Raw genomic sequence first — 25,152 nt, 5'->3', positions numbered from 1 at the left:
ACAGTTCTTCAGCCCTTTATTGTGCCCATCTGTGCATGAAATGTCCTGGTATCTCTAACTTTCTTGAAGAAATTTGTAGTTTTTCCCATTCTATTATTTTCCTTTTTTTTTTTTTTTTTTGCATTAATCACTTAGGAAAGATTTCTTATCTCTCTTTGCTATTCTTTGGAAATCTGCATTCAGATGGCTACTATATCTTTCCTTTTCTCCTCTGCCTTTCACATCTCTTCTTTTCTCGGGTATTTGCAAGGCCTCCTCAGACAACCATTTTCCCTTTTTGTGTTTCTTTTCCTTATGGATGGTTTTGATAACCACCTCCTATACAATATCATGAACCTTCATCAATAGTTTGTGACACAGATAACCATGAAGGTGTGATCACTCACCTAAAGCTAGACACCATGGAATGTGAAGTAAAGTGGACCTTAGGAAGTATCCTTATGAACAAAGGTAGTGGAGGTGATGGAATTCTTGCTGAGCTATTTCAAATCCTCAAAGATGATGCTGTGAAAGGGTTGCATTCAATATGCCAACAAACTTGGAAAACTCAGCAGTGGCCCCAGGACTGGAAAAGGTCAGTTTTCATTCCAATCCCAAAGAAAGGCAATACCAAAGAATGTTCAAACTACTACACAATTGCACTCATTTCACACACTAGCAAAGTAATGCTCAAAATTGTCCAAGGTAGGCTTCAACAGCATGTGTGTGAACTGAGAACTTCCAGACATGTGAGCTGGATTTAGAAAAGGCAAAGGAACCAGAGATCAAATGGTCAATATCCATTGTCCACTGGATCATAGAAAAAGCAAGAGAATTACAGAGAAACATCTACTTCTGCTTTACTGACTATGCCAAAGCCTTTGACTGTATGGATCACAACTAACTGTGGAAAATTCTTAAGGAGATGGGAATAGCAGATGACCTTACCTGAATCCATCAAACACATTATAAAGCTCATACACCATGAATAAATCCAGCTTATTCCATGGATGCAAGGATTCTTCAATTTATGCAAATCAACCAATGTGATATACCATATTAACAAATTGAAAGATAACAATCATATTATCATCTCAATAGATGCATAAAAAGCCTTTGATAAAATTCAGCCTCCATTTATGATAAAAAAAAAAAACACTTTAAAAAATGGGCATAGAATGAACCTACCTCAACATAGTAAAGGCCATAAATGATAAGGCCTCAGAAAACGTTATTCTCAGTGGCAAGAAACTGAAAATATTCCCCTAATATTAGGAACAAGACAATGGTGTCCATTCTCATGACTAATATTCAATATAGTTCTGGAAGCTATAGAAATTAGAGAAGAAAAAGAAATAAAAATAATGCAGAATAGAAAAGAAGAATTAAAATGCTCACTGTTTGCAGAAGACATGATACGATACATGGAAAACTCTAAAGAAACTATCAGACATTTATTAGAGCTAATCAGTGAATTCAGCAAAGTCATGGGATATGAGGTCAATATGCAGAAATCACTTGCATTCCTATATATTAACAACAAAAAATCAGAAAGAAATTAACGAATCAATTCCATTCACCATTGCAACAGAAAGAATAAAATACCTATGAATAAACCTACCTAAGGAGACAAAAGAACTATATACAGAAAATTATATAAGACACTCATGAAAGAAAACAAAGATGGCATAAACCAATGGAGAGATATTCCATGTTCCAGATTAGGAAGAATCAATATTGTGAAAATGACTCTACTACCAAGTTCAGTCTACAGATTCAATATGATCCTTACCAAATTATGATTGACATTTCTCATAGAACTAGAACAGAAGTTTCATAACTCATAAAGAAAGAAAAACTACCCCAAGTAGCCAAAGCAGTCTTGAGAAAGAAGCATGGAGCTGGAGGATTCAGCCTTCCTGACTCAGACTATAATACAAGCTACAGTGATCAAGACAGTATGATACCGGCACAAAAACAGAAATACAGACCAAACAACAATGGAGCAAAATAGAGAGCCCAGAGATAAACCCATGCACCTATGGGTATCTTATTTTTGACCAAGTAAGGAAGAATATACAATGGGACAAAGATAGCTCCTTCAATAAGTGTTGCTGGGAAAACTGGACAGATACATCTAAAAGAATGAAATTAGAACATTTCCTAATACCATACACAAAGATAACCTCAAAATGGATTAAAGATTTAAATATAAGACCAGACAATATCAAACTCTTAGGGGAAAACATAGGCAAAACACTCAATAACATAAATCAGAGCAAGATTCTCTATGACCCACCTCCTAGAGTAATGGAAATAAAAACAAAATAAACAAGTAGGACCTAATTAAACTTTAAAGCTTTTGCACAACAAAGGAAACTACAAACACAGTGAAAAGACAGCACAAATTATGGGAGAAAATAACAGCAAAGGAAACAACTGACAAGTAATTTCCAAAATATACAAGCAGTTCATACAACTCAGTACCAGAAAGACAGTTCAGTCAGTCACTCGTGTCCAAATCTTTGTGACCTCATGAGTCGCAGCATGCCGGGCCTGGCTGTCCACCACCAACTCCCGGAGTTCACTCAGACTCACGTCCATCGAGTCAGTGATGCCACCCAGCCATCTCATCCTCGGTCGTCCCCTTCTCCTCCTGCCCCCAATCCCTCCCAGCATCAGAGTCTTTTCCAATGAGTCAACTCTTCACATCAGGTGGCCAAAGTACTGGAGTTTCAGCATTAGCATCATTCCTTCCAAAGAAATCCCAGGGTTCATCTCCTTCAGAACGGATTGGTTGGATCTCCTTGCAGCCCAAGGGACTCTTAAGAGTCTTCTCCAACATGACAGTTTAAAAGCATCAATTCTTTGGTGCTCAGCCTTCTTCACAGTCCAACTCTCACATCCATACATGACTACTGGAAAGACCATAGCCTTGACTAGACGGACCTTAGTCGGCAAAGTAATGTCTCTGCTTTTGAATATACTATCTAGGTTGGTCATAACTTTTCTTCCAAGGAGTAAGAATTTGATAACTGCAGTGATTTTGGAGCCCAAAAAAATAAAGTCTGACACTGTTTCCACTGTTTCCCCATCTATTTCCCATGAAGTGATGGGACCGGATGCCATGACCTTCGTTTTCTGAAAGTTGAGCTTTAAGCCAACTTTTTCACTCTCCTCTTTGACTTTCATCAAGAGGCTTTTTAGATCCTCTTCACTTTCTGCCATAAGGGTGGTGTCATCTGCATATCTGAGGTTATTGATATTTCTCCCGGCAATCTTGATTCCAGCTTGTGTTTCTTCCAGTCCAGCATTTCTCATGATGTACTCTGCATAGAAGTTAAAAAAGCAGGGTGACAATATACAGCCTTGACGTACTCATTTTCCTATTTGGAACCAGTCTGTTCCATGTGCAGTTCTAACTGTTGCTTCCTGACCTGCATACAGATTTCTCAAGAGGCAGGTTAGGTGATCTGGAATTCCCATCTCTTTCAGAATTTTCCACAGTTTATTGTGATCCATACAGTCAAAGGCTTTGGCATAGTCAATAAAGCAGAAATAGATGTTTTTCTGGAACTCTCTTGCTTTTTCCATGATCCGGCGGATGTTGGCAATTTGATCTCTGGTTCCTCTGCCTTTTCTAAAACAAGCTTGAACATCAGGGAGTTCACGGTTCATGTATTGCTGAAGCCTGGCTTGGAGAATTTTGAGCATTACTTTACTAGCATGTGAGATGAGTGCAATTGTGTGGTAGTTTGAGCATTCTTTTGCATTGCCTTTCTTTGGGATTGGAATGAAAACGGACCTTTTCCAGTCCTGTGGCCACTGCTGAGTTTTCCAAATTTGCTGGCATATTGAGACAGCACTTTCACAGCATCATCTTTCAGGATTTGAAACAGCTCAATTGGAATTCCATCACTTCTACTAGCTTTGTTTGTAGTGATGCTTTCTAAGGCCCACTTGACTTCACATTCCAAGATGTCTGGTTCTAGATTAGTGATCACATCATCATGATTACCTGGGTCATGAAGGTGTTTTTTGTACAGTTCTTCCATGTATTCTTGCCACCTTTTCTTAATATCTTCTGCTTCTGTTAAGTCCATACCATTTCTGTCCTTTATCAAGTCCATCTTTGCATGAAATGTTCCCTTGGTAGCTCTAATTTTCTTAAAGAGATTTCTCATCTTTCCCATTCTGTTGTTTTCCTCTATTTCTTTGCATTGATCGCTGAAGAAGGCTTTCTTATCTCTTCTTGCTATTCTTTAGAACTCTGCATTCAGATGCTTATATTTTTCCTTTTCTCCTTTGCTTTTTGCCTCTCTTCTTTTCACAGCTATTTGTAAGGCCTCCCCAGACAGCCATTTTGCTTTGTGCATTTCTTTTCATGGGAATGATCTTGATCCCTGTCTCCTCTACAGTGTCATGAACCTCATTCCATAGTTAGAACTAACACCCAAAAAAGATGTCCTTTTCATTATAGGGGACTGGAATGCAAAAGTAGGAAGTCAAGAAACAGGCAAATTTGACCTTGGAATGCAGAATGAAGCAGGGCAGAGTAATAGAGTTTTGCCAAGAAAATGCACTGGTCATAGCAAACACCCTCTTCCAACAACACAAGAGAAGACTCTACACATGGAATCACCAGATGGTCAACACCGAAATCAGATTGATTATATTCTTTGCAGCCAAAGATGGAGAAGCTCTATACAGTCAGCAAAAACAAGACCAGGAGCTGACTGTGGCTCAAATCATGAACTCCTTATTACCAAATTCAAACTCAAATTGAAGAAAATAGGGAAAACCGCTAGATCATTCAGGTATGACCTAAATCAAATCCCTTATGATTATACAGTGGAAGTGAGAAATAGATCTAAGGGCCTAGATCTGATAGATAGAGTGCCTGATGTACTATGGAATGAGGTTCGTGACACTGTACAGGAGACAGGGATCCAAGGAGTAAGCGTCTTTTAATTTCATGGCTGCAGTGACCATCTGCAGTGATTTTCGAGCCCCCCAAAATAAAATCTAACACTGTTTCCATTGTTTCCCTGTCTATTTCCCATGAAGTGTTGGGACCAGATGTCATGATCTTCGTTTTGTGAATGTTGAGCTTTAAGTCAATTTTTTCACTCTCCTCATTCACTTTCATCAAGAGGCTTCTTAGTTCCTCTTCCCTTTCTGCCATAAGGGTGGTGTCATCTGCATATCTGAGGTTATTGATATTTCTCCCAGCAATCTTGATTCCAACATGCAAAATAGATAGCCAGTGGGAATTTGCTGCATCAGTCAGGGAAGTCAACAGGGGCTCTGTAAAAATCTAGAAGAGTAAGATGGGAAGGAAGAGGAGAAGGAGTTTCAGGAAGGAGGGTACACGGGTGTACCTCTGACATTCTTGTTGATGTTCAACAGAAAACAACAAAATTCTGTAAAGCTATTGTCCTTCAATTTAAAAATATATAAATATTTTTAAAAGAAGCAAGAAAAATATTGAATATACAACTTAACTTTGCACCTAAAAGACTGGGAAAAGTAGAAACAAAAACCCCCAAAGTTAGCAGAAGGAAATAAACCACAAAAGTCAGAGCAGAAAAATTGAAAAGGACATTAAAAAACAAACAAAAAAAAATAGAAAAGATAAATAAAACTAAAAACCGGTTATTTGAGAAGACAAAATTGACAAACCTTAGTCAGACTCATCAAGAAACAAAGACCCAAGAATGAAATCAAAGAAATCAGAAATGAAAAAGGAGAGGTTACAACAGACAATGCAGAAATAAAAAGTATCATAAGAGACTATTATGAGCAACTATATGGAAACAAAATGGATAATCTCAAAAAATGGACAAATTCTTAGAAAAGTTCAATCTCCCAAGACTGAACCAGGAAGAAATAGAAATTTTGAACAAGTCAATTACAAACACTGAAATCAAAACCGTGATCAAAAATCCCCCTGAGCCTTTGGTGTAGTAGCACTGAACCCAACATCCTAGTCTACCAGAGAACTAATCTTAGGGGATATCAAATAGTGAGTACTCACACAAAGGAAACCACTGGAATAAAGATACATCATCACCCAACAACCAATAGCACACTGTGCAAAATGCCTCATCTAAATAACAAACAAAACAAAAACACAAACCCAGTCAATAGCAGAAAGGATTAAAACCTCGTTCAATCTTGGCCATCACAGGAAAAGCAAACAAACAAAAACTCAGCACAAATCTCACCCTATACAAAGCTTACACAAAAGATTACACCAACCTTAGGAGGGCAGAAACCAAAAGAAAGAAAGAATTCAACCTTGAAGCCTGGGAAAAAGAGATCTCAAACACAATAAGTTAAAAAAAATAATAAAATGAAATAATAAAAAGGCATAGAAATACAACACAAATGAAGGAACAAGCTAGAAGCACCAAAGTCCAAATAAATAAAGACAAAATAGGCAAACTACCTGGAAAAGTATTCAGAATAATGGTACTAAAGATGATTTTAAAAACCTTGAAAACAAAATGGAGAAAATGCAAGAATCAATTAACAAACACCTAGAAGAATTAAAGAATAAACATACAGAGAGAAACAACACAATTATTGAAATTAAAACTACTCTAGAAGGAATCAATAGCAGAATACCTGAGGCAGAAGAACCAATCAGTGACCTGGAATATAAAATGGTGGAAATAACTACTGAAGAGCAGAATAAAGTAAAAAGAATGAAAAGAACTGAGGATAGTCTCAAAGACGTCTGGGGCAATATCAAATGCACCTACATTCAAATTATAAGGGTTCCTGAAGATGAAGAGAAAAAGAAAGGGTATGAGAAAAATTTTGAAGAGATTATAGTTGAAAATTTCCTCAACATGGAAAAGGAAGTAGTCAATCAACTCCAAGAGGCAAGAATAGTCCCATACAGGATAAAACCAAGGAGAAACATACCAAGACACATACTAATCAAACCAACAAAGACTAAACACAAAGAAAGAATATGAAAGGCAGCAAGGGAGAAGCTTCAAGTAACATACAAGGGAAACTCCATATGTTTAACAGCTGATCTTTCAGTAGAAACTCTGCAGGCCAGAAGGGAATGACAGGATATATTTAAAGTACTGAAAGGAAAAATCTACAACCAAGATTACTGTACACTGCCAGGATCTCATTCAAAATTGATGAGCTTTTCAGACAAGCAAAAGTTAAAAGAATTCAGTATCACCAAACCATCTTTACAATAAATGTTAAAGGGACTTACATAGTCAGAAATAGAAGAAAAGAAAAAAAGATCTACAAAATCAACCTCAAACAATTAAGAAAATGGCAATAGGAACATACATATCAATAATTACTTCAAATGTAAATGCTCCAACCAAAAGACACAGACTGGATGAGTGGATACAAAAAAAAAAAAAAAAAAAAGACCTGTCTATGCTGTCTATAAGAAACCTACTTCAGACGTCAAGACACATATAAACTAAGAGTGAAAGGATGGAAAAATATATTTCATGCAAATGGGAAGCAAAAGAAAGCTGGAGTAGCAATTCATATTAGACAAAATAGACTTTAAAATAAAGAAGATTATAAGAGATAATGATCAAAGGATCAATCCAAGAGGAAGATGTAATAACTGTAAATATCTATACACCCAACATAGGAGTACCTCAATGGTAAGACAAACACTAACAGACATAAAAGGAGAAATTGACAGTAACACAATAGTAGTAGGAGCCTTTAACACCCCACTCACACAAATGGACAGATCATCAAACAGAAAATTAATAAGGAAGCACAAGTCTTAAATGATACATTAGATGAGATGGATCTCATTGATGTCTTCAGGACATTCCATCCAAATGCACAATACACCTTCTTCTCAAGTGCACATGGAATGTTCTTCAGGATACATCATATTTTGGGTCGCAAATCAAACCACAATAAATTTAAGAAAATAGAAACTATATCAAGCATCTTCTCTGACCACAATGCTATGAGACTAGATATAAATTACAAGAAAAAAACTGTAAGAAACACAAATACATGGATATTAAGCAACACGTTTCTAAATAACCAATAGGCTACTAAAGAAATAAGTAGGGAAATTAAAAAATTTCTAGAAACAAATGACAGTGAAAACACAACTCAAAAATTATGGGATGCAGCAAAAGCAGTTCTAAGAGGGAAGTTTATAGCAATACAATCCTACCTAAAGAAACAACAAAAACATTGAATAGAAAACCTAACTTTACACCTAAAAGAACTGGAAAAAGAAGAACAAAACAAAACAAAAACAAAAATTAGTACAAAGAAAGAAATCATAAAGATACGAACAGAAATAAATGTAAAAGAAATGAAAAAACAAATAGTAAATGTTAATAAAACTAAAAGCTGGTTCTTTGAGAAGATAAATAAAATTGACAAACCTTTAGCCAGTTCATCAAGAAAAAAAGAAAGAAGAATCAAATTTTAAAAAAATAGAAAAGAAAAAGGAGAAATTACAACAGACAATGCAGAAATACAAAGGATTATAAGAGACTATTATGAACAACTAAATGGCAATAAAATGGATAACCTGGAAGAAACTGACAGATCCTTAGAAAAGGTCAATCTTCCAAAACTGAACCAGGAAGAAATAGAAATTATGAGCAATCCAATTATAAGCACTGAAATAGAAACAGTTATCAAAAGTCTCCCAAAAAACAAAAGCCCAGAACTAGATGGCTTCACAGGAGAATTCTATCAGACATTTAGAGAAGAGCTAATGTTTATCCTTCTAAAACTCTTTCAAAAATTTTTCAGAGGAAGGAACACCTCTAAATTCATTCTACAAGGCCACCATCAATCTGATACCAAACCCAGACAAAGACAACACACAAAAAAAGAAAGCTACAGGCCAATATCACTGATGAATATAGGTGCAAATTTAGCAGAGTTCTGCAACACATCAGAAAGCTCATACACCATGATCAAGTTGGTTTATTCCAGGGATGCAAGGATTCTTCAATACACACACATCCATCAATGTGATACACCATGTTAACAAAATGAAAGATAAAAGCCATATGATAATATCAATAGATGCAGAAAAAGCCTTTGACAAAATTCAGCACCCATTTATGATTAAAACTGTTTTGACAAAAGGAGGCACAAATGTACAATGTGCAAAGATAGCCTTTTCAATACATGGTGCTGGGAAAACAGAACAGCTATGTATAAAAGAATAAAATTAGAACACTTCCTAACACTACACACAAAGATAAACTGAAAATGGATTAAAAACCTTAATGTAAGATCAGAAACTATCAAACTCTTAGAGGAAAACATAGGCAGAACACTCTATCACATAAATAATAGCAATTTCCTCTATATCTAACATCCTAGAGTAATAAAAATAAAAACAAAAATAAGCAAGTGGGACTCAGTTAAAAGGTTTTGCACAGCAAAGGAAACTAAACAAGGTGAAAAGAGAATGCTGAGAATGGTTGAAAATAATAGCAAATGAAACAACTGACAAAGGATTAATTTCCAAAACATATAAGGAGCTCATACAACTCAATACAAGAACAACAAACACCCAATCAAAAAGTGGGCAGAAAACCTAAGCAGACATTTCTCCAAATAAAACAAACAAATGGTTAATAGACACATGAAAAGATTTTCAATATTGCTCATTATTAGAGAAATTCAAATCAAAACTTGAAGAATCTTCATGCAATGCAGGAGACTTAGGTTTGATTCCTGGGTCAGGAAGATCCCCTGGAGAAGGTCATGGCAACCACTCCAGTATTCTTGCCTGGAGAATTCCATGCACAGAGGAGCCTTGCAGGTTACAGTCCAAAGGGCTGCAAAGAGTCAGACATGACTGAAGCAACTTAGTATGCAAATTGAAACTACAATGAGATATCAGCTCATATCAGTCAGAGTGGTCATCATTGAAAAGTCTAAAAACAATAAATGCTGGATAGGGTGTGGCAAAAAGAGGACCCTCTTGCACTGTTGGTGGGAATGCAAATTGATACAGCCACTATGGAAGATAGCATGTAGATTCCTTTAAAACTCTAGGATTAAAGCCACCATATGACCTAGCAATCCCACTACTAGGCATATACCCTGAGGAAACCAAAATTGAAAAAGATACATGTATTCCAATGTGCACTTCAACACTATTTACAATAGCTAGAACATGGAAGCAACTTAAATGCCCATTGACAAATGCATAAAGAAGTTGTGGTACATATATACAATGGAATATTACTCAGCCATAACAAGGAAAGCCTTTGAGTCAGTTTTAATGAGGTGGATGAGCCTAGAACCTATTATACAAAGTAAAGTAACTCAGAAAGAGAAAAACAAATATCATATACTAACACATATATATGGAATCTAGAAAGATGGTACTGATGAAATTATTTGCATGGCAACAATAGAAACATAGACATAGAAAACAGACTTATGGACTTGAGCTGGGGGTTGGGGAGGAAGGAGAGGATGGTATGTGTGGAGAGAGAAATATACAAACATATGCCATATGTAAAATAGATAGTCAGTTGGGAATCTGCTGCAAGATTGAGGGAATTCAAACTGGGACTCTGTAACAAACTGGGGATAATGGGCTGGGATGAGGGGGGAGGTGGAAGGGACGTTCAAGAGGGAGGGTATATCTATGGCTGCTTCATGTTGACATTTGGCAGAAACCAACACATTTCTGTAAATAAATTATCCTTCAATTAAAAAATAAGTTAATTAAAAAATAATAATTTTTGAGCAGCCACCATGTGATAAGAACTAGAACTGTGTGAGATAAAAAGCAGTATGAGCAACCACTAGATTCACCACTAGATTCTTCCTTAAAATGATTCTTGTAGCAAGGGTCAAAAATGAAGAACTAGATGGAAAATGAATTGATATGTCATAGCTTTTCCTATAAGTTTCCATTCTTAATCTGCCTGCAGTATGGGAGACCTGGGTTCAATCCTTGGGTTGGGAAGATCCCTAGAGAAGGGAATGGTTACCTACTCCAGTATTCTGTCCTGGAGAATTCCATGGAATGTACAGTCCATGAGGTCACAAAGAGTCAGACACGACTAAGCCACTTGCACTTCCACTTTTCCATTCTTAATGCAAATGCTAAGGAAAATGAAAGATTTCTTTTGCTTTTCTTCCCAGCAGCCCCTACTTTATATAGACAATGAAGTATATATGGGGGGGAGCACTCTTGGGTGAATACAAATCCATTTACAATGAGAAAAAATGTCTTCAGAGATGAGTTATCAAGTTCTTTGGTATTAGTCACAGAAAACAGGAAGCTAATGACATTTAGGAGTTAACCATTTTCTGAACTTCGTGAATCTTGTCCCACACAGCTGGCCATCAAAGCAAAAATTTGTATCAGTGATTCTTACCCCTTTGAGATTTTCAGAACTTCTTTGAAAATCTGATTGCATTACATCCTTCTTTTCTAGAAAATGTGGACAGCATAGTTGAAAAATTACATATTTCAACTAGTTGGTATTTTTGTTGAAAACTATCCATGGATTCCTAGAGTATCATAGAGACCTTGAATTAAGAGCAATCATTATGTAAAAATACTTTGGTGATACAAATTAATACAGTTGTAGTTAATTCATTTAATCAATTTAATGAATTATTATATATAAAATGCTTAGAATAGTGTCTGGCTCACAGTAAGTATTCAATAAATGTTAGATAACTTTCTTTATATTGTAGTTACACTGAGTTTCTCATGTACTATGTATTTTCTCAAATGCTAGACTAACATTTACTTTGTTATAGGCTAGTCATATATTTAATTTAATATTTCTATTTCTCCTAAGCTGTAGAAATTTTAATGCTTACTGTCTTATAGATGAAGAAACTGAATCTTTCCCAATGATGTGATCTTTCCCAATATCAGAAAGGTTTGTATGCAAATCTAGTATCTCTGATTTCAGAGCCTAACCTTTTATTCCTTCTAATGTATCACTGTTGGTTGATTCCATGCAGCCTATTGAAACCTCATCTGGGATAAGTCACTTTTATCCCCAGTTGGAATACATATATCTTAGAGAAGGAATTTTAGTTAGTATCATTAACTCAGATCAAAGCTAAAACCAGAGAGAGGAAAACTCCCTACTTAAACTAAATGCCATATATTTGCATTGGCAGTATGCTCAAGTGTCATCTTTTCATAAAGTCAAAGAATATTTAAATTATAATAAATTCCCCTTGTCAAGTGACCTCTACCCCACACTCACCTCAAAGAAAAGGCTGAATATTTTAATTCCTTTACTTTTAATATTAAAAATTCTAGGATACATTTGAAAGGTTATATAGTTTGGGAATGGAATGAGGCCTTGAGACATTTAAAAGGTTATATAGTCTGGGAATGGAACAAAGTCTTGCACCTTGTTTTTGTCTTATTACAGTGCAAGTCAAAGGTGCTATAGACTAAAATATTTTTAGTTAAATCTCAGAGTTGGGAATTTAAAATCTAGAGAGATGATTAACACTCTTATTTTTCTTAAGAGTCAAGGCAAGTTTTTTAAAACATCTAAGATGTTCTAATTTTAAATATTTCTTAGAGTACTTGAGTCTTAAATGTTCAGATGCAAGAAAAACTGGAGCAATCTGTTTATATTTGAATCCTTAAGAAGGCAGAAAGATTCATGCAGGCAAGTCTTTAATCACATTTCTGATCGAGTGATGAAACTAAGATATCAATGGAAAGGTCACCCAGTTTATCAATCAAAGTCAATTGAATCTCCAGGAATCTAAAAAGTTTGGGCAAGAAAGGGACAGAAGCTTCATTGTTAAATAGACACTGCCTTTTAATTGTTTTCCACTATTAAAGCAAACATTAATGGAACTCCTCTTTTCTCCTACTACCTCTCATGTCCCTCAAAACAGATTTATAATCTCATCTGCCCAATCAACTAAACTGTTGTCATCTTCACATATTCTACCAGATACTGCATTTTTAAAGAGTCACTAGAAAAAATGGTTTTGTGAATAGTTACATAAGATTCAGAAAGAGAAAGAATATTAAAATGTGATGAGAATCCTAAGAAAATACCTGTGTGTAGACATGTGGGATGGGGGCAGGAAAAATCCATGGAAAGAAAAACAATGAAACCTTCTACTTCAATCCTCTTTGTCAAACACATTTGATGAATTTCAGAAAAATGCCTACCACCAAGGAGGGAAGCGAGCAGACAGCACCCCAGAGCATCAGACTTCCTGACATCCTTTTCCCCAGGTCCTACCCTGAATTATGTCTTGTGCAGAGTATAAGCTGGACTGGAGAGAGGAGGGGAGGGCAGCTATAGCCACTTCTCTGGATTACTTTCTTGTTTTAGTAGGTGTGTGCCAGAGTACTCAAGAAAGGAAAGAGGCATAAAGAGAAGTCTGGAAATAAGGAACTGGATGATTTTGAGTGTCATAGAGGTAAGTAGAGAGTTATCATATACTGTTCCTGGACCCTTCCACCCAACTGGTTATTTGGGTCATACTCTGGTCTGACCCAAATGAGTCCCACAGTGACCAGATACAGATGCTCTCAGTCTCTGAGGCAGCTGGCTGATTTTACTTCAGCAGGTAACACAAAGATGATTATTTTATGAGTTCAGAGATGTGAAATATGTTGGGAAGCACTTCCTACATAGTATATGGCCCATACCTTGATCATCACTCAGGTCAGTTCAGTTGCTCAGTCCTTTCTGAATATTTGTGAGCCCACGGACTGCAGCACATCAGGCTTCCCTGTCCATCACCAACTCCCCAGAACTTGCTCAAACTCATGTTCATTGAGTCGGTGATGTCATCCATCTATTTCATACTCTGTTGTCCCCTTCTCCTCCTGCATTCAATCTTTCACAGCATCGGGGGCGTTTCCAAAGAGTCAGTTCTTCATATCAGGTGGCCAGAGTATTGGAGCCTCAGCTTCAGCCTCAGTCTTTCCAATGAATATTCAGAACTGGTTTTCTTTAGGATTGACTGGTTGGACCTCCTTGCAGTCCAAGGAACTCTCAACAGTCTTCTCCAATACCACACTTCAAAAGCATGAATACTTTGGCGCTCAGCCTTCTTTATGGTCCAACACTCACATGCAACATGACTACTGGAAAAACCATAGCTTTGATTAGACAGATCTTTGTCAGCAAAGTAACGTCTCTGATTTTTGATATGCTGTCTAAGTTGGTCATAGCTTTTCTTCCAAGGAGCAAGCATCTTTTAATTTCATGGCTGCAGTCACCATCTGCAGTGATTTTAGAGCCCAAGAAAATAAAATCTCTCACTGTTTCCATTGTTTCCCCATCTGCCTGCCATGAAGTGATGGGACCAGATGCCATGATCTTAGTTTTCTGAATGTTGAGTTTTAAGCCAATTTTCTCTCTGTCTTCTTTCACTTTCATCAAGAGGCTCACTCTTTAGCTCATCTTTGCTTTCTGCCGTAAGTGTGGTGTCATCTGCATATCTGAGGATATTGATATTTCTCCCAGAAATCTTGATTCCAGCTTGTGCTTCTTCCAGTTCAGCATTTCGCATGATGTACTGTGCCTATAAATTAAATAAGCAGGGTGACAACATACAACCTTAAGATACTCCTTTCCCAATTTGGAACCAGTCTGTTATTCCATTTCTGGTTCTAACTGTTGCTTCTTGACCTGCATACAGATGTCTCAGGAGGCAGGTCAGATGATCTGATGTTCCCATCACTTTAAGAATTTTCCACAGTTTGTTGTGATCCACACAGTCAAAAGTTTTGGCATAATCAATAAAGTAGAATTAGATTTTTTCTGGAACTCCTTTGCATTTTCTATGATCCAGTGGATGTTGGCAATTTGACCTCTGGTTCCTCTGCCTTTTCTAAACCCAACTTGAACATCTGGAAGTTCTCTTTCCATGTACTGTTGAATCCTCACTTGGAGAACTTTGAGCATTACTTTGCTAGCATGTGAAATTAGTGCAATTGTGCTAACCAAGTCTGTGCCCCAACCAGTAAGGCCAAAGAAGCTGAAGTTGAATGGTTCAATGATGATCTACAAGACCTTCTAGAACTAACACCAACAAAAGATGTGCCCCTAATCATAGGGGACTGGAGTTCAAAAGCAGCAAGCCAAGAGATACCAGGAAAACAGGCAAGTTTGGCCTTGTAGTGCAAATGAAGCTGGGCAAAGGCTAACAGCATTTTGCCAAGGGAACAGAGTGGTCGTAGAAAACACTGTCTTCCAACAACACAGGAGCTCACTCTACACATGGACATTACCAGATGGTCAAAATCAAAATCAGATTGATTATATTCTTTGCAGCCAAAGATGGAGAAGCCCTATACAGTTAGCAAAAACAAGACAGGGAGCTGACTGTTGCTCAGATCATGAACAGCTTATTGCAAAATTTAGACTGAAATTGAAGAAAGTAGGGAAACCACTAGACCATTCAGGTATGAACTAAATCAAATCCCTTATGATTTTACAGTGGAAGTGACAAATAGATTTAGGGGATTACATCTGATAGAGTACCTGAAAAACTATAGACGGAGTTTCATGACATTGTACAGGAGGCAGTGATCAAGACCACCCATAAGAAAAAGAAATGCAAAAAAGCAAAATGGTTGTCTGAGGAGGCCTTACAAGTAGCTGAGAAAAGAAGATAAGTGAAAGGCAGAGGACAAAAAGAAAGATGTGCCCATGTGAATGCAGAGTTTCAAAGAATGATAGATAAGAAAGCCTTCCTCAGTGATCAGTGCAAAGAAAGAGAGGATAATAATAGAGTGGGAAAGACTAGAGATCTCTTCAAGAAAATTAGATACTAAGGGAACATTTTATGCAAATATAGGCTCAATAAAGGACAGAAATGATATAGACCTAACAGAAGCAGAAGAAATTAAGAGGATGTGGCAAGAATACACAGAACTATGCAAAACAGATATTAATAACCAAGATTCCTTGATCATAGCCTTCAGTTCCGTTCAGTTCAGTCAGTCAGTCGTGTCCGACTCTTTGCGACCCCATGAATCTCAGCACTCTAGGCCTCCCTGTCCATCACCAACTCACAGAGTTCACTCAAACTCATGCCCATCGAGTCGGTGATGCCATCCAGCCATCTCATCCTCTGTTGTCCCCTTCTCCTCCTGCCCCCAATCCCTCCCAGCATCAGAGTCTTTTCCAATGAGTCAACACTTTGCATGAGGTGGCAAAAGTATTGCAGTTTCAGCTTTAGCATCAGTCCTTCCAATGAACTAACACAAAAAAAAAGATATCCATTTTAATTACAGGGGACTGGACTGCAAAAGTAGGAAGTCAGAAGATACTGGGGTAGCAGACAAATTTGGCCTTGAGTACAGAATGAAGCAGGCCAAAGGCTAATAGATTTTTTCCAAGATAACGCACTGGTCATAGCAAACACCCTCTTCCAACAACACAGAGAAGATTCTACACATGGACATTATCAGATAGTCAATACGAAAATCAGATTGATTACATTCTTTGCAGCCAAAGATGGAGAAACTATATAGTCAGTAAAAACAAGACCAGGAGCTTACTGTGGCTCAAATCATGAACACTTTATGCCAAATTCAGACTTAAATTGAAGAAAGTAGGGAAAACCACTAGACCATTCAAGTATGACCTAAATCAAATCCCTTATGATTATACAGTGGAAGTAAGAAATAGATTCAAGGGTTTAGATCTGATAGACAGAGCACCTGAGAGACTATGGATGGAGGTTTGTGACATTGTACAGGAGGCAGTTATTAAGACCAACCATAAGAAAAAGAAATGCAAAAAAGCAAAATAGTTGTCTGAGGAGGCCTTACAAATAGCTGAGAGATGAAGAGAAGCAAAAGGCAAAGGAGAAAAGGAAAGATATACCCATTAGAACTCAGAGTTCCAAAGAATAGTAAGGAGAGATAAGAAAGCCTTCCTCAGTGATCAATGAAAAGAAATAGAGGAAAAGAATAGAATGTGAAAGACTAGAGATCTCTTTAAGAAAAATAGAGATACCAAGGGAACATTTCATGCAATCATGGGCACAATAAAGAGGAAAATGTTAGGGACCTTACAGAAGCAAACTATATTAAGAAGAGGTGGCAAGAATACACAGAAGAACTTTACAAAAAATATCTTCATGACCCAGAGCATCATGATGGTGTGATCACTCACCAGAGCCAGATATCTTTGAATGCAAAGTCAAGGTGGCCTTAGGAAGCATCACTATGAACAAAGCTAGTGGAGGTGATGGAATTCCAGTTAAGCTATTTCAAATCATAGAAGATGATTCTGTGAAAATGCTGCACTCAATATGCCAGCAAATTTGAAAAACTCAGCAGTGGCCACAGGACTGGAAAAGGTCATTTTTCATTCCAATCCCAAAGAAAGTCAATGTCAAAGAATGTTCAAACTACCACGCAATTGCACTCATCTCGCATGCTAGTAAAGTGAGACTCAAAATTCTCCAAGCCAGGCTTCAACAGTACGTGAACCGTGAACTTCCGGCTGTTCAACCTGGATTTAGAAAAGGCAGATGAATGAGAGATCAAATTTCCAACATCTGTTGGATCATCGAAAACCGCAAGAGAGTTCCAGAAAAACATTTACTTTTGCTTTACAAACTACGCCAAAGATTTGACATGGAAACCTGGAAAATTCTTAAAGAGATGTGAATACCAGGCCACCTGACCTGCCTCCTGAGTTATCTGTATGCAGGTCAGGAAGCAATAATTAAAACTGGAAATGGAATGACAGATTGGTTCCAAATAGGGAGGAGTACATCAAGGCTGTTTATTGTCACTCTGCTTACTTAACTTGTATGCAAAGTACATTACACAACATGCTGGGCTGAATGAAGCACAGCTTGATTCCAGAATCAAGACTGCTGGGAGAAATATCAATAACCTCAGATATATAGGTGACACCACCCTTATGGCAGAAAGCAAAGAAGAACTAAAGAGCCTCTTGATGAAAATGAAAGAGGAGAGTAAAAAAGTCGGCTTAAAACTCAAGATTCAGAAAACTAAGATCATGGCATCTGGTCCCATCGCTTTGTGTTAAATAGATAGGGAAGCAGTAGAAACAGTGAGAGAGTTTATTTGGGGAGGGGGGGCTCCAAAGTCATTGCAGATGGTGACTGCAGCCATGAAATTAGCAGATGCTTGTCCTTGGGGAAAAAGTTATGACCAATCTAGACAGCATATTAAAAAGTAGAGACATCACTTTGCCAACAAAGGTCTTTCTTGTCAAAGCTATTGTTTTTCCAGTAGTCATGTATGGATGTGAGAGTTGGACTATAAAGGAAGATAGGGTGGAAGAATTGCTGCTTTCAACCTGTGGTGTTGGTGAAGACTCTTGAGAGTCCCTTGGACTGCATGAAGATCCAACCAGTCCATCCTAAAGGAAGTCAGTCCTGAATATTTATTGGAAGGACTGATGCTGAAGCTGAAACTCCAGTACTTTGGCTCCTGATGCGATGAACTGACTCATTTGAAAAGACCCTGATGCTGGGGAAGATTGACGGTGGGAGGAAAAGGGAATAACAGAGGATGAAATGGTTGGATGACATCACCGACTCGAAGGACATGAGTTTGAGTAAAGCCCGGGAGTTGGTGATGGACAGGGAGGTCTGCCATGCTGCAGTCCATTGGGTAGCAAAGAGTCAGAGATGATTGAGCAACTGAACTGAGCTGAACTGACTTAGCATCATATGTCCTGGGACTCTGTTTAGAATGTTAATTTAATGAAGTCTCAACAGAAAACATAAAATTAGATGTCAAATGTGTGAAGGGGTAATCAGTTATGTTAAACCTTAAATAGTGTTTTATGAGATGTACATGCAAAAAGATATGTAGACAACTTGCCAAGATCAACTCTGACACTGCATTTAGAGAGCCACAATTTTAAAATCATGCTAAGAGATGCCTTTTCAGAATAGAGTGGTCCTTATAATTCTTGAAATGGTTCAAGCAACTGAAGCATGTTTAGCTATTTAGCCTAACAAAGAACTGGCCTTGCTTATTTTAAAGACTTTTTTTTTTTTTTTCCGAAATGGAATTAATCTTACTAATTTCTAGAATACAGAACTAGAACCAGTAATTACTTTCAAGAAGGGAGATTTCTTCTTAACATAAACTAGACCCCCTGAATGTTACAGCTGTTCAAAAATGGAGTAGATTTCCAGCTCTGAAAGTGTCTGAGCATAGGCTAGAAAACAGTTGGGGGAAGAAGTACGGTAAGTTAGGTCATTTCTAGCTTTCAGACCAGAGAAAAATTAGCAGGTTCAGTGACTAGCTAGTTACAGAACTTGGGCTTAAACCTTAAAGAAGGAGAAAGTAAATCAAATTCTTTTTAGTAATGGCCAGTTTTCTGTCCTTTCTGATGATCCAGTAGTGGAGAATCAGAGACAGCATTTTCCTTTTCTATATGGCAATAGCTTCAGGCAAATTAATTTGATATTTATGAGGGCCGCGTAGATGCACCAAAGCAGAAAGAGAATCTTGGGATTCAATTACTTTTCCGCTGCAACAAAACCTCTCAACAGCAAAGTGCCAGGCAGCATAATTTCACAACTCTTTTTCTTTTTCTTTTTTTTTTTTCCCAGTCATCAAAGAGATTTTTCAAGTTTAGTTCTTCTTGTCTCAATGGATATGAGTTTGAGTAAGCTCTGGGTGTTGGTGATGGACAGGGAAGCCAGGTGTGCTGAAGTCCAGAGTTGCAAAGGGTCGGACACGACTGAGCGACTGAATTAAACTGAACTCTCTCTTGTTTGCAGCATGGGTATTATTTACTTCACTTCCTTAAAACAAAAATTCACAGCCAAATTCTTCACAAGTGTCCTTTTGTTCACTCTAACTATAAATAAATTCTCCACTGCCAGTCTTTGGCTGCCACCCCTGGAAACGTTACCACAACCGGGCCCCACTTTCCCCTCCAGTTTCAGCATCTCTATATCTGACTCCTTTGGTGTTTTATTATCACAGAAGATATTTCCACCATATATATATAAAATCAAAGTTATGAAAGGGAAAGGGAAAGGATGAGAAAGAAACCAAAAGTTACCAAAGAAACCAAAGTTACCTCCAATTTTTAAAAAGATTCTTTACATTGAAAGAATCTAAGTCATAAGTGTATGACCTTTGATGATGCTGCAACTCCATAGTTTCCTGAAAATAGAGAAACTCTTGAGTTATTCTCTATGTACAAATAAATTCCATATTTCACATTTCTTGCTAGCTGATTGACTTAATCAAATCCATATCAGTTAATATTTAAGCACCACAGAATTGTGAAAGCTAATAAATACATTTATTCAGTCAGCAAATATTCACTGAGGCCTGTAGTCATGCTTAAGGTGCTGGGGATATGGAAGTGTCTGATATCTCTGTCATCATGGGACTTATTTTCTAGTGCACATGTGCACTAAATATGTTTCAAGACACACAGAATCGGTATTGAAGCTGGAAAAGACATGATGTACGTTAACTCTTGGTTCTTTCAAGTTGATTTATATATATATTTCAGGTAAGGGCAAAATACTCATTCACTTTACTCCTACATTTTATGCTTGTTCTCCTCTATCTAATGGAAAGAATGCATATTGTGGCTGGAAGAAAAGTGAACTGAAATTCAGTGAACATGGGTATGTTTTATTTATAACTTTATCAACTGTCTACCCAGAGCATTGTTTTTCTCTTCCCTCTAGTGGTGATAACAACAGATACTTCAAAAACTGTAAGACAAAATAATAAGTAGGGTGTTGTGGACATAGTAAGTGATCAGCAATTTTTTCTTATTTTCTTTTCTGTACCTTCTTTTCCTTCCATTCTTCTTTGCCACCATGAAAGGCAGACATGGAGATATATTCAGCATTTCAGACAGGGCGATTTGATTAGGTTTCTTTCTTTTCCCTTTTTCATATGCCCAATGGGTAGACTGTGAAGTCCCTAAGAGATATGAGAGCGTGGCTTTCATCACAAAATAGTTAATTGTAAGTTCAGTCGGCCCCCTATCTTCCAATTGCGAGCTTTCCAGGATGTGAACATGCATTCTGTCACCATCAGTCATGAGTGAATTTGTAGCTTGCCCTCCACCTCCTGTTGCTGATTCTTCAGCTCTACCATCTCCTACCACCTCTCCCTCCTCTAGTCAGTAAATCCCCTTGCCTGTTTACTCAGTGCCAGCCCCTGTACACCAGCTGTTATATTACTTTATTGTATCTGTACTGTAAGATTAAAAATGTTTTCTTTATTTTGTGAGTTTGTCTTTTTATGTACTATTTGTGTGAAAAGTATTATAAACCTATTACAATACAGTACTATAGAGCTGATTGTGTTAGTTGGCTAACTTTGTTGTACTTATGAACAAATTAGACTTATGAACCCACTCTCAGAACAGAATTCATTCATATATAGGGGGTCTATGTATTTCTTTCTACAGTTTTTTTCTTAGCTCAATTTAGTCTGTTTACAAGTCAGAAGGATTCTAATATTTACTGAATTTTACATATTCATACTCATTTACATTGAGAACACAGGGAGGGATCTGGAAGATTTTGAGTGGGACTACCCCTATGTGTTGCAGTAGCCACTTGGCCCATTGCCTAGGCAGCAAAAATCTAATAACTGGTTGATGTAGGGACAGAAAGGCCTGGCTCACTTGATGGAAACTAAGGCTAGTCTATTCATTCTGCTCATGGGGTTCTCAAGGCACAAAAACTGAAGTTGTTTGTCATTCCCTTCTCCAGTGGAGCACATTTTGTCAGAACTCTCAACCATGACCCATCCATCTTAGGCGGCCCTACAGAGCATGGCTCATAGTTTCATCAAGCTAGACAAGGCTGTGGTCCATGTGATCAATTTGGTTAGTTTTGTGTTTGTGGATTTCATTTTGTCTGCCTTCTGGTGGATAAGGACAAGGGGCTTATGGAAGCTTCCTGATGGGAGAGCCTGTGGGGGAAAATGGGTCTTGCTTTGTTGGGCAGGGCCATGCTCAATAAATCTTTATCTGTTGATGGGCAGGGCTGTGTTCTCTCCTTGTTGCTTGGCCTAAGGCCAAACTATGTTGGGGTAATGGCAAACTCCTTCAAAAGGACTTGTGCAGGCACTCTAGTATTCAGTGCCCCTGACCCCACAGCAGGCCACTGTCAACCCACGCTTCCATCAGAGACTTCTGGACACTCATAGGTAAGTCTGGCTCAGTCTCTTTGGGGGACACTGCTCCTTCTTCTGGGTCATGGTGAGAACAGGTTTTGTTTGTACCCTCCAAGAGTCTGTTTCCCCAGTCCTGTGGAAGTTCTATAATTAAATCCCACTGTCCTCCCAAGTCAAAGTCCTTGGGGGTTCTCAGTCCCTTAACCAGATCCTCAGGTTGGAAAATCTGGGTGACAATATGCAGCCTTGATGAGTGCTTTCCCAATTTGGAACCAGTCTGTTGTTCCAGGTCTGGTTCTAACTCTTGCTTCTTGACCTGGCTAGAGATTTCTCAAGACCAGAGATGCTCAGAGAGTTCACAGAAAGCCTTTGCATACCAGGATCCAGAGACTCCACAAAGACTGAGCCAGACCTGCCTTTGAGTTTTGGAGTGTTTCCTGCAAGGCACGGGTCAATGGCTGCCTGCTGTGGGAATAGGGGCTCTGGCTGCAGCAAGCCTGGTGCAGCGTGTGGTATAAGCTCTCTTGTAGGAAGTCAAGATTAGCCCCACCATATAGCAGCCGAGCAGACAATCCACAAATGTCTCTGCTTTTTAATATGCTGTCTAGGCTGGTCATAGCATTTTTTCCAAGGAGCAACTGTCTCTTAATTTCTTGGCTCAGTCACCATCTGCAGTGATTTTGGAGCCCAAGAAAATAAAAAGTCTGACACTGTTTCCATTGTTTCCCCATCTATTTGCCATGAAGTGACTAGACTGGATGAAATAATCTTAGGTTTTTGAATGTTGAGTTTTAAGCCAGCTTTTTCAGTCTCCTCTTTCACCTTCATCAAGAGGCTCTTCAGTTTCTCTTCTTTTTGCCATAAGGGTGGTATCATCTGTATATCTGAAGTTATTGATATTTCTCCCTACAATCTTGATTCCAGCTTGTGCTTCATCCAGCTCAGCTTTTCACACGATGTACATTGCATATAAAAGTTAAATGAGCAGAGACATTACTTTGCTGACAAATGTCCATCTAGTCAAAGCTATGGTTTTTCTAGTAACCATGTATGGATGTGAGAGTTGGATCATAAAGAAAGCTGAGTGCTAAACAATTGATGCTTTTGAACTGTGGTATTGGAGGAGGCTCTTGAGATTACCTTGGACTGCAAAGAGATCCAACCAGTCAAATCTCAAGGAAATCAATCCTGAATATTCATTGGAAGCACTGATGCTGAAGCTGAAACTCCAATACTTTTGCCACCTGATGCGAAGAACTGACTTAGTGGAAAAGACCCTGATGCTGGGAAAGATTGAAAGTGAGAGGAGAAGGGGATGACAGAGGATGAGATGGCTGTATGGCATCACCAAATTGATGGACATGAGTTTGAGCAAGCTCTGGGAGTTGGTGATGGACAGGGAAGCTTGTTTTCCAGGGGGTTGCAAAGAGTTGTGCATGACTGAGCGACTGAACTGAACTGAACTCAAGGCTAGTCTAATGGGCCATCCTTGGTAGGGCTGGCTGAGGCCTCATCCTGCTTCTTCCCCTCCCACAGTGCTTGAGAGAACACTGTCCACCATGCTTCCTGTACATTAATCACCACCTTAGATGCCATTTTTCCAGGAAACTGACCTGCAACAAAGTGTCATGTCTCCCCTCCCACTTGACATCAGTGTCCTGCTCAGATTCACAATCTGATGTCATAACTCAAAGTCACATGGTTGTATATTCATACAGTGGAAGACTGTATATCAATTAAAATAAACACATTATTGCTACAGTAAAAAACTACTGCTATGAATCTCATGAACCTATTATTGAGAGACAGCAGCCAGACACGAAAGAGTAAAAAGTGAATCTATATAAATTTGAAAAACAGGAAAAACTAAAGTGTCAGAACACAGAATTATGGTTACATTTGGAGAGGGAGGTAATGGGAATGTTGTCTTTCTTGATCTGGGTGCTGGCTACACAGGTGTGTTCATTTTGTGAAGTACTCATCAAGCTGGATATACATAATTGTGCAGTTTTTAGCAGGTGGATTATTTTCCACTAAATTTTTATTGTTATTAAAAACAGACAAAATTTGGTAAGATAGCCTTTAGTAAAATGAAGTGACTCCAAAAGTTAAGACTGCACGGGCATTTTAAGAAGCTCAGAAAAAGAAACTTGGCTGCTTATCATGGTGCAATGGTAAGGAATTTGCCTGCCAGTGCAGGAGAGGCAAGAGATGTGGGTTTGGTCCCTGGGTTGGGAAGGTCCCCTGGAGTAGGAAATGGCAAGCCGCTCCAGTATTCTTGCCTAGAAAATTCCATGGACAGAGGAGCCTGGCAGGCTACAGTTTATGGGGTCACAGAGTTAGACACTACTCTACTGAATGACTAAGCACACTCATGCAGCTTATTGTAAGTCAAGTCATCATGACACCAAATATGAATATATCTGCAGAATCATTTAAATATATGTCTTACAAAAATATTTCCTCCTTCTTCATGATGACAAAATATCATGGCAGACAGGTGATCACCACTGGAATATTTAGAAAGCACTTGCTGCTGCTGCTGCTAAGTCGCTTCAGTCGTGTCTGACTCTGCGACCCCATAGACAGCAGCCCACCAGGCTTCCCTGTCCCTAGGATTCTCCAGGCAAGAACACTGGAGTGGGTTGCCATTTCCTTCTCCAAGAAAGCACTTAAGATGGAGAAAAATCCAAGAATCAACATCTAAAATCCATTAAAAGAAAATTGCTCTCCAAAGAGCTGAAAAGCAAAATGGGCGGTTGATGGCAATTTATGACACAACAAAATCAATTACTTTGTTATTGGATTGGCTTGCTTTTAGAATGAATGTGTTGAAGACAATAACAAACTCAGTTAACTCTTTTCTATCTGTCCAGTATGACAAACAGAAATCATGAAAAGAATGAAAGTTGTAGGACTTTCCTGGTGGTCCAGTGGTTAAGAATCCTCACCTGCTGAAGCAGGGGATACAGGTTCGATCTCTGCTGTGAGAGGATTCCACATGCTGCAGGGCAACTAAGCCCAGGCACCACGTTTCCTGAGCCTGAGCT

This window comes from Oryx dammah, unplaced genomic scaffold (assembly GCF_014754425.2).
Source record: "Oryx dammah isolate SB20612 unplaced genomic scaffold, SCBI_Odam_1.1 HiC_scaffold_8, whole genome shotgun sequence".
NCBI lineage: Eukaryota > Metazoa > Chordata > Mammalia > Artiodactyla > Bovidae > Oryx > Oryx dammah.
The sequence above is the reverse complement of the archived record's forward strand: the minus strand, read 5'-3'. Positions refer to the sequence as shown.